The 15,014-nt window shown below is 38.7% G+C and overlaps 1 protein-coding gene across 1 annotated transcript in view; it reads left to right on the top strand.

Annotated features, from left to right (window-relative positions):
• Positions 1–2,726: 2,726 nt before the first annotated feature.
• Positions 2,727–15,014, top strand: part of glra4a (glycine receptor, alpha 4a) — a 57,757-nt gene continuing 45,469 nt past the window's right edge. Inside the window, exon 1 of the mRNA XM_014333830.2 lies at positions 2,727–2,850. The gene's annotated coding sequence lies outside the window, so the exon portion shown is untranslated. The remainder of the gene's footprint in view (positions 2,851–15,014) is intronic.

Here is a 15,014-nt window from a genome sequence, read left to right as displayed (position 1 = left end):
GACATCAACCTCATACTCCAAGATTGAGTACCATGCCCCAAAAACAACTGGTAGGTTCAATGCCAAAGCAGCTGGCCTGAAAGAGATGATCATAGCTAAGCTGGAAACCTGGACCATCCGTGGCTGAGTCTACTAAATGTAAATGCAGCATTATCGATAATCCCTACTTTGACTATCACTGAAACTGATCAGCTAATCTATACCAAGGTGATCCTCGAGGTGCTTGGCAATAGAATGAACGACAAAGAGGCGTGCCAAGGCAAGATCAAGACAACATGGAGGAAAGTTAGCAAACTATCAGAGCTGCTGAAAGGTGTGATGAAGAATGGGATGCCCAAGAAATACAACAAGCTGCCCATCTCTGAGACCAAGCAAAGACTCACAGCCTTGGCTAACTGCATGAAGACACGAAAACAATAGAAGCCAGGAGCATAAATCGGATGTTCTCCACTGAACTATCCAAGGTGTACTCAAACAATATAACGAGGCTGGAGACTGAGAGCCAAATCCAGCACTAGGGAGAGTGAGAACCACCATCCAGGATGAAACAACAAAGATCATTGAAATGAAATTCATTGTGGTGGTTTTAGTGGCAATTTTTTTTTCTGAGTATCTTACGATGCCCTTCATCTCGTCAGACTATATAGACCTTTTAAAGCGTACTTCTTTATATTCCTGCCACATAGATAAAGGAAAACAGGAAATGCCACACTTTCCTGGTAAGAAAGAGGATACTGTCAGTTAGCTCCCTGGCCTTATTAGTGTATCTCAGCAGGGCATCCAGAACCAATCTACTGGTTGTGTCAGGTTTCATGCGATATTGGGCTTTTGTGTCTTGTGCTTCCCCAGAGAGTTACCCATGTGTCTGAGAGACAGTGAATGTCGGCTTCTCTGAAAAGAATATCCCGCAGGTGTCTCAGCAGGACACTGTTTATAGAAGGCCTCCAAGAGAGTCGAGCACTAACTCCCAAAACCCTGCCTGCAAGTGAGATTGAGGTAGAGCGTCATGCAATTCTATGGCCTGAAAGGAGAGGTTTCTGAGCCATAAAATGAAAATAATACGAGAGCCCATAAAAGTAAAAAGAAGTGAAAATTTTAAAGTAGTTGGGTATTTTTACACCAAATGAGTCTTCACTCACCTTACACGCATTTGAAGTAGAGAAAGACTAAAGATGCAATTTCTTGCAAGCTAGAAAGTGGTAAGTGTTTTGCAAATTTGGAAAAGGCTGGAGTGAGACAAGTCCCTGAGGGTCTGTCATTTATGCAATATAAAAAAAACACGACAGGTACTTTTGAGGCTTGAAAACCACTGTTCTGGGGTTTCAAAGGAGAACAGCAATGGTTGTGACGAGCATGGTCCAAGCATACAGTCTGACAAGAGGCTGTGACTATCATTTACAAAGGCAAGAGGACAAGTTTGGGTACTTTTAAATTTTAACAAACCATAAACAAAATATGAAAAACAGGAGTGACGTGCAAATGCTGGTACAATAGAGACACTTGCTGCAGGGCACAAAAGCTGAGGGTTGACCCAAATGTTCATGTACAGACTTGGTGATTAGAGGAATTCATACATAAGAGTGAGGATCTTAATTTGTCTGCAGAAACCAAACCAAGGGGATTTTTTTTTCATACCAATATAGCACATCTTAGACAACAGGGTGAATAATGAATTGAGAGTGCAACTGAAGTATTTCAAAAAGAGAATTCAAAATGCGAAAGTGAGATAATTTTGAGATCTACAATCAGTTCTCATTAGCAGGCATCGCTCTGCATAGATCACCTCCAGATTCATTTTCAAAATAAGACGTTGTGCCTTTGCATGTCATAAACCTAATTAGCCATGATGGATGCTAGACAAGTTTTTGACAAGAACTAATAAGTTTGTTGATCATTCCCTAAGAGTTTACTGCTTCCTCTTCTTCCACCTCCTCCTCCCACACTGTAACCCTGCCCTTCATCATGTCTGGGGATGCTTTGACAAAATAAACCCACAACATGCTGATGAATTATTCAAATTTGACTCAGTGATGTATGAAGAGTTGCGAGAGAGATGCGGTTATCACTACCGGCAAACCCCCTTCCTCCAGCTGACTGAACCTCCAGTCAAACCAATTACCATCCACACCCCTCCAGCTTTTAAGCACCGTTTGAGAAGGAAAAGAAATAGGAGCAGCTGACTACATTATTCTCAAGTTGCTGCAGTCAAAACTGCTGCAGTGCAAAGATGGAGGTGATGGAATTTATCAATTCATAGTGCAGGAGAAAGTGAATTACTGTTGTTTGTCACTGGCAATCTATTCTGCTGAGAGGAGCAGGGCTACGAATGTGATGCTTTATAAAAAAAAACTTGCAATATCTTGTCATAACAGACAATTTTGATCCCTATCGACCTTTTATTTCAAGACACCGTGTTTTGTCTCCCCCAATGTGTATGTGCAGCGCTCTAAGTATTACAGCATCTGCCACTTTTAGTTTAAAGCTCTTTGGCTCAATCTAAAAGGAGATTTTACACCATTTGTCCCTGATTTTCTCAGGGTTTGGGGCTTTTAGTTGTCATTTCCTGTCTCGTTTTTAATCACTAACCTTATTTTGCATCTCATCAGCATTCTGCCTCACCTGTGTCGAATCAACTAATTACTCATCTGGGTATACTCCACTTTCTTTGTTCTCTGCTTGTCAAGTATTCCACTTAGCCTAGGTTGTTTCCAGTTTAGCGTTTTATTTCCTCATGTTTGTGTCTTATTTTTTGCTGTCTGCCCCTCGCATGCATTGTGCGGTCTGTTGGCTGACCTTGTGTATACGACTGGACCTGGCATAAAATCCCCAACTAGCAACGAGGGTGAAGAGGTGAGTAAACAAGGAAGCAAAATAATAGCATTACAGGCAGCAGTTGGTCAGCAGTACTTAGAGAATCTACATTAGTCTGACCTACTGCACCAGTTTATCCTCTCTTGAGAACATGTCATGTTTCCCTCCCACTGCCAGATCAAAAATATGACCGTCGACCCAAATTGTTCAGCCTTCCGTCTCTTCTTCCTCCCAAATTTGTCCCAGATTTTAAATGCATGTTTCTCTCTGCTTCACTCTCTACTGTGAGCCCTTGGCTGCTGGTCTGAAGCTATCTTAAATATTCACAACCAGCGAGAGGGAGTAACTGAAAGAATAACACAGTCACCAGGACTTTACCTTGTGCAGCACAAGTCTAGAAAATTACAGAACTTTCTTGTGACCTTAAAGAGGTTAAACAAAAACAAATTAAAAATATGCACTATGTGGCATTTTACTTTATATACACATAAATATTGAATAGAAATAATAATTTAGAAAACTATATGGAAGCTACAACTGACCATTTAAATCATGGTAGATGACGGTGTTAAAGCAACCAAACACTGGGGAAATTTCGGGGGTCATACAAATAAGCCCATGTAAAACCGTGAACCTTTCAGAATTGGTGTTGACTTTTCAGTAAACCACCTGATATTAGATAAGGTGGGACTCTCCCCAATAAATAAGAAAATAGTGGAGAAGCTTCTCGTGACCTTTGCTTAAACACCACCAAGTGTTGGTGCTTAAACTTAACCAAACGGGTTTGTAAACAAAAGCATTCAGGAAAATCTAAAAAGTAAATCTGGTTGCACAAGGAAGTAGACCCTTTTTGCTTGGGTGAAAGCATGTCTGCCTCTGCCACTTCCACCTTTTCCTCCAAAAGCAAAGGTTGTCAATCTTTATATTACTCTGGAGACCATTTTCCCATTGAGGCATTCGACCAGCAAATCTACAAACACATTTTTATTTTTGGAGAGTTATTGGCAATTGACCTGTTATGACATTTAGGTAGGAGTTGCTAGAGTCATAAAACACAGATGAAAAGCCTAAAGTACTAATATACAGAGATTTGTACACTTTCAGAGTACCAATCTGCACTCCTGCTGAATCATGACGTTAAAGTGTGCAGAAGTAATTGCCCAGCTCAAGTGCTGTAGAGTGTACTTTCCTCTGCTTTTTCTTTACTTCTGTTGAAATACCAAAGGTCATGACTATAAACGAACACCTGTGTTGTGTACAGTGCTGTTGAATCTCCTGCTGTATTCCAGCTGTGGGCTTATTCTATTGTCAGTGTGAGGACACACGCAGGTAACACAGATGAAGGTCAGGGTGCCAAGTAATTTGAGAATATTTAGCACAGACTTTAGAGAAATTTGTTTCTTATTAGCTCATCGTTGTTTCTTTAGTATGGAAATATTATAATTTCCACTGAATGGATTTTACTATTTCTGTGACAGTCCCTCGAAAACCTTAAGCCAGCATATACTGAAAATATGTTGAGCTTCTTGAATTCACTATCCAATTTAATTTTATTTACTCAGCGCCAAATCACAACAACAGTCACCTCAAGGCACTTTATATCGTAAGGTAGACCCTCAAACAGGGGTAGGGAACTCAAGGTCTCAAGAGCTGGTGTCCTTGATCCAACACAGCTGATTTAAATGGCTAAATTAGCTCCTCAACATGTCTTGAAGTTCTCCAGAGGCCTGATAATGAACTAATGATTTGATTCAGGTGTAGGGACCCAGGGTGAGATCTAAAACCCGCAGGACACCGGCTCTCGAGGACTAACGTTCCCTACCCCCGCCCTACAATAATACACACAGAACAAAAACCAACAATCATATGACCCCTACGAGCAGCACTTTGGTGACAGTGGGAAGGAAAAACTCCCTTTTAACAGGAAGAAACCTTGTTATTGCAAAAAGATGAATTTCTAAAAGATTCTTGTAGAGTGGATACATTTTGTTCTTAGTCAGTCCTAATCATTCTGAAATGTATGTTGAATGTTGCCATGTTAACCTTCTTCAGCAAAGTATTTGGTATTGCCTATGACAAATAATTATTATTTATAAAAGCTAAAATGTACAAAAAAATGTTAAATTTAGTTTTTGTACTTCAGACATGCATATTTGCTTTTGTAAGGCAAATAATGGTATCGAGGTTTATATATTATAATACACGAACATAGAAATGATCAAGTGCTCTTTTTACTGAGCTGCGTTTGTGTTAATGCATCTTGTTTTGTGTTTTTATATTTCTTGTACAGTATTTGAGTGAAGCACCCACAAATTTGTTGTATTTTTTTGTACAATAAAGGGCTTTTCTATTCTATTCTATTCTACTTTGAAAGCAATAAAATGCAGATGGTGACTTGGTAGTTTGACCTCTGGATGTCCAACGTCTGAAGTAGAAAATGAAATAATCCCTTGTGAAATCTCTTCTGTAATAAACTGATCTGGAGTGACCTCACAAATTATCAAATGAAACATACTTGGTCATCTGAAGTGTAAAACCTTTTTTTTTTTTTTTAGCACAGTTACAACCTTTAGTGATGAGCCAGTACATACAGTGCCATTTCACATGAGCACATTCCTGATGCAGCACAGTGAATCACCAGCTCTTTCTTCAGACTGTTCTGAAATCAGTAGCATTAGTTAATGGCATTTTCCCCATGAAACTCTCCTTTAAGCTTGAGCAGCAGCTATATAACATGCAACCCAGGAGATGTCTGTGTATGGTGGCCTTTAAGGTCTGTTACCTGCAAAAGTGGAAGAGTACAATACCAAACTTTTCCATTATAAAAAGATAAGATGCAGTTGCTCCTGGTTTCATCATACATCATGTTGAACTCTGCAGTTTCTACCCTTTTCGTCTGGGTACCTCTGGCAGCTCAGAAAAGCTTCTGCATTGTTTATTTCATGAAACGTGACTCAAATCCCCCTTAGACTCATTACGTTGGTGAAACATTTCCTCATCCTGTTGCATCAATAACAATTGAGAGCAGACAAATGAACCTGCTAAGATTCAAGGATCCTGACCAGAAAGGGGTCAATCAACTGTGTGCTAATTGGCTCTATTTTCACCCTGAGTAATTCTGCAACTAATTTGTATTGCAGCTCAGAGTCACTGATCAATTATGAAAATGTTTTCATAGCGCTTGCACTCAAATGTACCTTCATTTGTAACAGAATCTGAAATAATAAGAGGTTACCCACATGTTAATTTCACATACCCATGTTGGTGTTTTGTACTCTGGGCAGTGTAAAGCTGGCCCCATGAAACACTGCAAAGGTAGATGTTGGTACTTCAACTGGAAACACTGGCATTAAACCGATTTCAGGTGCAATTGCTTTGGTAGTGCTCTCTGTATCTATGACATAGTAGAGCCATTATTCACTCCCCACTTCCTAATAAAGCTACTCAATCAGACTATGTTACGTACAAATGCAACAACTGAGTTTAAAGGAATGTGCCCATTTTTCTCAGTCAGTCATGCAACAATGCTCGCATGCAATATGGACATTGAGTAGTTGCCCTAAAAAGAGATTCTATTGTTAGTAAAGAGGAGAAATCGATACAGTGATTTTATCTTCTTCAAAGTAAATAGGGCTTTTTTATTCCAATAGAGACTTAGTTTTCCTGGCTCATCTTTATTAAAAAGTGAAATAAAAGGACTTTATTTAAAAAAAAAAAAACACACACACACACACACACCTTTTTATGGATTAAGTGATACAGAGAGTTAAAACAGAGTTTATCTATGTGTGATTTTGTTAATAGTAAATCATCTTTAATTCTAATCCAAAATCCTAAAATTAATATGTTCAATGAGAAGATGTTATGTGTGCTGGTATGATTCAGCTTCGATCTTGGCAGATTAGTGTCTGTGACTCTGACCCATCATTATGATTTTGAACAAGACAAATGATGTATAAAGTATGTTGCAACTGATAAACACAGAGTCATAACTTCCAATAATCGTTTAAGCCTACTGAATGAAATAAAGATAAAGACACAAGTCACTAAAGGATGACTGCAGAAAATGAAGCTGTGATTTCTGTCCGTGAGGGAAAAATGACAACTTAATTCACTTCTTCTGTTGGCTAATTATAATTTAACACATTACCATATTGCTTTGGATTCTATTCATTTCCATCACAAACTCACAAGAGCAACATAAAAAGAAGCTGCGGGGCACAGCATTGTTGTTTCTCACCATTTCTACCCCTGCGAGTGTCACAGGCATTACGTGGAAAATAGGACAGCCATTGAACACTCCTTCAAACTCCACTCTAACAGAAATGAGTCACACAAAGGCCGTTTAAAAGTGTTATCTTCAAAAGCGTCCTTTATAAGCCTTCTCGTCTTAAAATATAAGGAAATCTAAATGTTTTCTTCAAGAATTTATTTCGCAGCCGATGAAGTACATTTTGCCTCGGTGAAGTCAAAGAACAAAGACAGCATAAAGCACCTTATTTATAGCTGCTGCGCCTTAAAGCTGCGCTCAGCTGCATGTTCACGTCAGCAAAGGCTGAGCTGCATTTCATGGTCACAACTCATTGACATAGTGACTTGAGTCATAAAAAGACACAGCAGCTAAAACGTACTGCATCACAGTTGTAACACGACTCAGAGCAAACCGATTCCAGTCTGCTCAGTATAAAAATCATTACCATTGATCGGTGGAGAATGGGGCCTGACTTGAGTGTTTGTGTTTGTACAATAAAAATAAGAGTGGGTATCTGATAAAGAACACAAACATATTGTTTATTATTGGCTTCAGCAAACACTGAGTGCACCTGTGTTTAATTTATAGGCAGAATCAGTCTTTTTTTCATGTACATTCAGGATATATTTACATGCTATAGAAAATTTAAGAGATATGAATACAAAACCAGTAAACTTGGATTTTTTTTTTAGGACTTTGATAATTATATCTATTTATTTATTTATTATTTTTAGCTTTAAATCAATTGTGAAAAATGTGGGGTTTTCACTGTATATCAGTCCAGCATTTTGTATCGCAATAAACACTCGGCTATTATTAGAGAATGATTATCGTCCTATTTAGAATTTAAAAAATGCTAATGAACAGCAATATCCTGTATTAGTCACCTTAATTAATCCTTAATTTGCAAACATTCTTTCCATCTTCCAGCAAATCTGCTGTCTGATCTGAAAGTCTCCAAAAGTCTTCTTGCACACATTTGTGTTGTTCAAATATTCTTCCTCCCAGACTCTTTGCCTTTTCTTCATCTCCGCCTCATCCTGGTTGCTCAGAGAGTCTCATCTGAGTCACCATCTGCTTCACTTCTACTACCACCAGTGTTTAGACACCAAGGGTCCTATCCTACTTCCTGATATTGCTGAGACTCAGCTATACTATGTTGCTTCATCAGTTTATTAGTCAAAACTGTGCTTTAGTAAATGCAATGTTCAGTCCTTGTCGAAACTATCACCCAACTTCATTCAATGCTTGCATCATAAAGACTGTGTTTTAGCAAGTTTCTTTGCACTTGAAAAATTAGTGTAGCTATTAGTGTAGTGTAGCACAAAATGTTTGCTATATTCTGAAATGGTGCTACCCAACATGGAAGATACTACAAGCTCATACACTCTACAGCATGAAAGACCGACACTACAGGAATGCAAAAGACCGAAAGGAGATGCACTTTGTTTTTGAACTGGCCTCCAAAACATCCATTACTGACCTTTCTCTTAGTGTCCTCCATAATATGTGGAACCAGATTCACACCAGTCATCAAAATTGGACCCTTTCTTTCCATTTTAGTCTGTTCAGCTAATCATACCACCGTTAAACACACCAGACCCTCGTTAAAGCTTTGACCAGCCTCCTTTTAGCTCTTTGCAGTTGTTTGGTGATGTCAAGAAAATAACGATGATCGCATTCATGTATCTTTGGGGGAGTGTAGAGAAAGTACTGTTGAATTTATCCGACATTATGTATAGGTCAACCTCAAACTTCCTGTATTACTTAAAGGAGCCTTAAGCAGAAATTAAATGCAAATTTTAATGTTTAATGGTTTGTATTTTGGAGACCTTTTTTCATATTTTGGACTATTATTAGCCTCTGAAAGTAACTGTAACAAGTCATGACATTCAGTACTATTAAACACAGCTTTACAAGAAAATGCACAAGGTGTTTTTGAATGGTAGGCTTCCCTGGGTTAGCAGATCAAGCTAGCGTTGAACCCAAACACACAAGACCCGTGTGTTTTGTAGGCTTTCTTTTCATCACAAAAAAGTAAAACCCATGACTTGGTTAAATAATGGGTGGCATGGCGATGCTGTGATTAGCACCATCCTGTCACAGCAAGAAAGTTGTTGGTTCAGATCCAGTATGCATGTTCTCCCTGCGTGGATTCTCGTCAGGTACTCTGGCTTCCTCCAGCACAATGGAGTTAGCTTAATGGGTGTGAATGTGAGAGTGAATGATTGTCTGTCTCTATGTCTTAGCCCTGTGACAGACTGGTGACCTGCCTAGGGTGTACCCTCTCTCTTGCCCTGTGACAGTTAGAATAGGTGACCCAGAATAAGCGAAGAAAATGGACGGATGGTTAAACAATAAGGCTATATGATTACAAACGTGACACTGCCCGTTACATTTTTCTACTTTAACTATATTCCTGTATCTCAAAGATTGCAGCACAGTCATGACCAAAGGTTTTGCAGTGGCACAAATTTTGTTTCATACAGTTTGTTCTAGATTATCGTTACATAAGTCTATGATATAAATGAAGAACAATCACAAGTATTTAATACATCTAAAAGACTTGCATTGGCAAATAAATCAATAGTTGGTTTGGGCAGTGGTGCCACTGGACTGGAATAAGGATTGGAAGTTGGCGCTACAGCCAATCACATATCTTTATACTGTAAAAAATTAAGATTTGCTAGCTAGCAGTCTTTGCTAAACACTGCTATCTGTCTGCTGGCTCCAGTTTCATCCAGTAGCCTAATGTATATTTATTGTTTGCCTCATCCTCATGGTCATTCACTTTGCCAGACATGTGGAGCAATATAAACATAACCATCTTCATTTAACCATGTTGAACAGCTGTTGCAGTGGCTCAGTGCTGCTTAACTCAGACACAAGTTAAACATAAATATGTCTTCAGACTTCATTCTTACAAGCATACAACAGATTTACGTTGTTACTGTCTAAAGCTGTAGCTGAGGTTGATTTGTGATATGTCTGCAAGCTAATTGGAATTTCAAAACAAACGGCTCCTCCTTTTAAATGCGCTTTAAGGGCAACTGCTTTTGAAATGTGGGTTAGGGTGCTGGAGTGAACTACGTGCTTGGGAATCATAAAATAGACTTTGACTACAGCTAATATGAATAAAATGTAGAGCTGATGTTGTATTAGACTGACTTTGACGTTGTATTCTTCCAATATTTTGGCTGACTGGCTCTGACTGACTCTTGTCATTCACATTGTGGCGCACATGTCCATCTGTCAAAGCCTATCAGCTTTCTTTTGGACTGCATGCCCACCGTGGCTGGCAGTATGAAATGAACGGATGCTTTATGCATGCAGACGGATGGTCATGTCTGTCTAAATTATTCGTTTTACTTTATGCATCTGCATCTATTTCTGCACATTTATGTCCCCATGAGAGAATTTGTCCCTTACATTTAATCAAATGATACAAATAATATAACACTTATACATAAAGTTTGCAATCAAGTTTCTGAAGCTGAAAACACGACTGAGCAAACAGCAAATGCCACAAGGATTAGACTGAAATGGGTTTAGGGCCATATTTATGTATGAGGGGGTTAGATATGACCAAGCACGTTCTTCATTGAATGGTAGGTAGTTATTGAATAGGTTCATCCTTGTACCTTTTAGAATACCTGATCAGAAAGTTTCTTCCTCACAAACTCTGTTAGGTGATAATGTACGAAACTTATTTATGAATACTGTTTTGGGAAGAAAACCCAAGACCGCAGTACTCATTTCAAAGAGGTCTGTGCATTGACATAAGAAGAAAACAACACAGATGGTATCAAACCAAAAGTAGGACCTCAATAAATGAAAAGAAACCCAAAAAGAAGATAAAGCAAAACAGCCCAAAGAAAAACAAACAAAGCAAAAGAAATATTGCAAAGGAGTCTGCTCAAATCCCCTCTGAATTTTGAAAAGCTGCTTAGTATGTGTGACACAATTGTTGAATTTTGTGTTTTTTCTGCAATCTGTTCTTAATTCACATTGTCTTCTCATTATCACATACTTATCTACTCATCTACTCACATTACTAAATATGGCATTTTCTCCAGAATGCACAGTAGCGTACAGAAAGGAGAATTTTACATCTAATATTGTGCAACGGCAAGAAATCATGAAAAGTATAAATACAGAGAACATGGATGAAAGAGGACAGACTTTTAGTTGTTACCAAAGTCCTGTCAAATCCGAACAGCTGAGATAAAGCCAATAAAACCAGACAGGATGGCACCTTAACCCTGCCTCTGTGTAAGTTCCTAAACATTATGTGGATAATCACCTCTTTAGGCCATAAACAGCACGGACTGCTGCACAAAGCTTTTTGTATTCACCCAGACCAACAGCCAAGCAGAATGTTATTTACTCTGAAGCAGAGGATAAGGAAGAAGTTAGACCACAAACAGACTACTCCAGCCACAGGTCCAACCCTCTGGGGGAGAGCTCGAGATTGGGATTTTGTGCCAGGCTGTGCAGCCATTTCTCTGCGACTAAAGGAGTGCAGAAACAGCATAGGGAGGAAACAAATCACTTCCCAGGAAACTCACAATTGGCACAAATCCTTGCAGCAACAGGGCTTCGGAGAATTGCATAGAATTTCAGTACAATCTTTACTCACCTGCATAAATGTGTTGCTAACGTAAATATTGATTTCTTAGGAGGTTTCTGCTAAAGACAAGGGGAAATATTAGCCCCAGTCTCTGAGACCAACTTATTAGGTTGCTGTGTTAGAGGTCAAGTTTGGCATGTTACCACACATGCTTCACAGTTATATCAGGATAAAGCTGGTTAAAGAAAACGTCGCCTTTGGTTGTATGGGTGAAAGGGAAAAAAGTCAGAGTGACTGCCACAGCTGCAATCTGACCTTTCACTACTGTGCCTCCTAATAATCTACAAAGCTCAGATGAGGGCAGCACAAGAGGTTAAAGAATAACAGCAAAGATAAGACGCTGACAGCATTCGCCTCAGATGTCACTTAGGTAGCTTATCAGCTGTGTATTTTCTCTTTTTAGGGTTGTGCCTTTTCATTTTACAACATCAAAATAAAAATTGAATCATAATCAAATCATGAAAATCTCTCTGAGCAGCCAGTAGCTTATTGGCCTGTGTCATGGCCCCACATTGTTATCCAAGAACTACAGCACATGCCCTGTCTTTTATTTGTATTGCAGAAGATTTTGGTGATTTGTGGGATTTGATGACAAAACGTTTGACTTGAAGGAATGTGATATTCTTGAAGGTGGTTTGAGGAACCGCAGTGCCTTCATTAAGTATTTTCTCTGTTTTTGGTTTTACTGGCAAAAATCAATCTGCCGTCTATTCTATGTGCTGTTAAGTACAGCATTGTTTCTTTCATCAGTTTATTTTTCACCATTTCAATTTGTTCAGGTAATATCTTGAAAGCTGGGTGCTATTTAGTCTTTGCCTTTTCTGTGATTTCTGTGCAAACATGTAGCTGGTGCAAAGTCAGAGAGTTGAAAGTAAATAATCTTGAATCTAAATCTATGGGAGAAACAGATTTTACTAGATAGGACTGATTCTATATCATCTATGTTCTTTAGTAACCACTATTTCGGTGGTTCATCAGCATCAGTGGACTTCTTTCTTTTGGATGAGTTTTTCTTCATCGTGTTGGCTTTAGAATCCATATTGTGTTGTTTGCTTTACCAGTGGCCAGAAAATGCTTCCAAGTCTGTTATATCCACCACAATGATGATTGTTTTGTTTCCTCTCCAGGTCTATAACTCACACCATGCCTGCACCCTTTTCTATTGGATGCTGTACCTTAACATAAACAGCCATAATCACTTCTGTGAAAAGTGGCACTACTCCAGTCTGCATGTAGAAGTTGCCCGTGATGCAACCGTGTGAGGGTGTGTGAAAATGTTAGACAATGTTCTTAGGAATAGAAAAAAAACAACCAAACAACAAAAAAATTGCACGAATATTTGTGTTAAAGGTTAATGAGGCTCGCAATACAAAGCGGATCTGCATGTGGATGGTCCATTTACCATCCACGTGCACTCCCAAGAATTTTAATTTTATAGCCCATCTCACATGTGATAAGTTCATTTACATGAATCACAGTGTCTAAATGTGGCTTAATTAGGTTTGTTTGAAGGCAAAATACCTGGCTAATCTTTAAATACACCTCTTAATTGTCGCTTTAAAGCCTGAACCACTAAATAATTACCAAAAGTACAACTTTTTGTGTTTTGTGAAATCTCTTACAACATCCCCCCCACACACATACATTAAGTATTAACATTAAATATTAACATTAAATATTAACTCATATATTTGCATATATGAGTTTAAAGTTGTATCATATTTGAAACATAGGGCTTTATTGTAATTTATTCCTTAAAAATGTCTCACAAACCCACAAAAACTCATTTATCTAATATGTTAAACGTGGCTTCAAAGGGTTAAATTGCTGCCTGTTTTCAAACTCATTGCATTCAGTTTAAAAATGTTAATCTAATTCTATAATCATGATTTATACTCCTGTCTCTTGCTTCTCTCTCATACTTCATGTAATGCAATATCGCAGCTTCTCTGGGCCAGTGTTTATTTTCTAAAACTCCCTCTTGCATCATCTACCACAACTGATGTGTGATCTTGTGGTTTGGCCTCTAGTGCCAATAACACATCTATTTAATTTAAGGACCCTACTATATTAAATAGAAAATGGCCAACAATCACACGATCCCTTGTGAGCAAGTGTTTAGCAGTGGTGGAAAGGAAAAACTCAGTTTTAACAGGAAGAAATCTTCAGCTGAACAAAGCTCAGGAACAGGCTGAAGTCTGGCATTAGGGGAAAGAGGTTAAAGAAAAGCAACATCAGAGGGGGACAAGGACAAAAAAAGCTAAGAGAGAGAGAAGACAAAGTCGAATGACATGTAGTAGTGGTATATAAACACCTGAAGAGTGAAATGGCATTTCTTCTCCACTCACCCTAAGTACACCACAGGAAGTCCCCCTTGCAGCCTTTTTAGGTGATGGTTCAGGCTCACCCCGATCCAGATCTAACTATAAGCTTTATCGAAAAGAAAAGTTTTGAGTTTAATCTTAACACTAGAAAGGCTGTTTGTCTCCTAAACCCAAAATGAAAGCTGGTTCCACATGAGAGGGGCATGATGGCTGAAGTCTCTGCCTCCCATTCTACTTTAGCAAGCCTGCAGTCTGAGAGCAAAGAACTCTGTTTGGATAATGTGGTACCACGGGGTCTTTAAGATATGATGGGGCCTGATTACTCAAGTATTTGTATGTGAGGAGGAGGATTTTCAGTTGGAGATTCGGCAGAGTCAATGAAGAGAAGCAGGGATGTAGAAAGGAAATAAAACCTCCCTTTCTAGCCCCTGTCAATACTTTCACAGCAGTCTTTGGAGTTACCTGGGGGGGTTTGTGGAACTTTTAGAACAGCTTGATATTAAGGAACTGCTATAGTCCAGCCAAGAAGTAATAAATGCATTAACTAGCATTTCAGCAGTCTTAAATATTTGTTTAATGTCTACACCGAAGGAAATATCCTGTTCAAAAAGGTCTCCAAGATTCCTCACAGGAATCTCGCTGGAAGCCAAGGTAAAGCCATCCAAGCTAAGCATCAGATTAAACACCATGTTTCTGAGATTTTTGGGGTCAAATATGATAACCTCAGTTCTCTCTGAATTCAGGAGGAAACAGTTCTCCCGTAAATGAAGGGCTAATTGTGTCCTGTAACTTTACTCAAAGAATCTGGTTGGGGCATTTTTCCTTCTGTTCACGGTTTTTGCATTTCCACAGCTCTTGCTTCATCCTGCGTGTATTTATGCTTAGTTAAAATTATAGTGTCTCAGTTCCTGAATGGCTGCCTCAGTTTTTGAGAATTTAAATTCTTCACAGTAACAGCTTCTGTTCTGTTACAGCTAATGTATATCATCTACTAAAC

Source organism: Haplochromis burtoni, unplaced genomic scaffold (assembly GCF_018398535.1).
Source record: "Haplochromis burtoni strain Fernald_Lab_line unplaced genomic scaffold, NCSU_Asbu1 Contig_4, whole genome shotgun sequence".
Classification (NCBI taxonomy): Eukaryota; Metazoa; Chordata; class Actinopteri; order Cichliformes; family Cichlidae; genus Haplochromis; species Haplochromis burtoni.
Note: the sequence above shows the minus strand (reverse complement) of the source record. Positions and strands in the feature narration are given on the sequence as shown.